We start from the raw sequence: 1,213 nt of genomic DNA on the forward strand, positions 1-1,213 counted from the left end.
ATAATTTATTCAGATCACATCCCAATTGTTATTGGCTTTCACTCTTCTTTTTTTAAAAAATATATTTTATTAATTTATTCATATTACATCTTTCGCTCTTCTTAAAACAAAACAAAACAAAAAACTGCAGGACAGCCAGCATGCAGTGCCATTTTTGTCAGGTGACCGGGAGGGCCACAGTGAGTGAATGAATTTTTTTTTTTTTTTAAATATGGAACGCTTCACGAATTTGCGTGTCATCCTTGCACAGGGGCCATGCTAATCTTCTCTGTATCGTTCCAATTTTAGTATATGTGCTGCCGAAGTGAGCACAAGTGAATAAATTTTATAGGTGGTCTGAAGATCTTAAACCCACTCCAATAGCTTCCTCCTCTGTCTTTCACCAGAGCTGTGACAAGAAGCGCAGGGCCTGTGACAAGTGGAAGGTGGTTTGTTTTGTTTTGTTTACATTTTCTTATGTTTCCCCTACACTCCTCCAGGAAAAATGCAAGTGGTTGACAAAGAAGCAAGGCGCGCTTTTGTTTAAAATCCGCTGCCGATCCCTGTTGCTCCCATAGTTGTGGGAAACAATTTTTTTGTTTTCATTCTTGGCCTCTACCGGAACACTGAAACCAACAGTAAACACCCTGTTGTGCAGGGCAGCCATTCTGCTCTGAGGTGTAAGTCTTTTGCCTTCTCCGTCCTCTTTTGTACTGAAAACCACAGTATGGCCATAAAGATGGAGCAGTGCCACCTTAGGAACTGGCATGGGCTCTCTGGCTCAGCCCTCAGCTGACCACCTCAGACGATCCTTTCGAATGTAACATTTCACATTTGCTTCTGGAGACCTGAAAGTACTCACGTCCAAGACCTTGAACTCGGACGATAATGCCACAGGGTCGCACAGGGAGCCGAGAAGACGATGCCTTTTCCTTAGTCCCAGAACACACTGCTCGTGTGCGCGCTCTGCTTTAAGCTTTTGATGAGAACAGAAGGATATTTTCTGAACTCGTTTTTCCTTTCCATGAAGCCCTGACACAGCATTTCTGGTTTCAAAGGAAATCAAATAAAGGGGCCAAGAGAAACCCCACAAAATGAGACCACCTTAAAATCAAGTTTACTGCCTAAATGGGATTAAGCTAGAGTTATGTTTTAAGAAGAATAAACCAGGAAGAAAAAGAAAAAAAAAACCAACCCAAGTCTTTGCTGCGTGGTGCCCACTTCTATCTACACT

At 42.4% G+C, this 1,213-nt stretch overlaps 1 non-coding gene across 1 annotated transcript; it reads right to left on the reverse strand.

The window, feature by feature from the left end:
* Positions 1-205: 205 nt before the first annotated feature.
* Positions 206-312, reverse strand: LOC127205427 (U6 spliceosomal RNA). Its single transcript, XR_007832638.1, has one exon. It is a non-coding gene; the product is annotated as a U6 spliceosomal RNA (small nuclear RNA).
* Between the last annotated feature and the right edge of the window lie 901 nt (positions 313-1,213).

This window comes from Acomys russatus, chromosome 21 (genome assembly GCF_903995435.1).
Source record: "Acomys russatus chromosome 21, mAcoRus1.1, whole genome shotgun sequence".
NCBI classification, from domain to species: domain Eukaryota; kingdom Metazoa; phylum Chordata; class Mammalia; order Rodentia; family Muridae; genus Acomys; species Acomys russatus.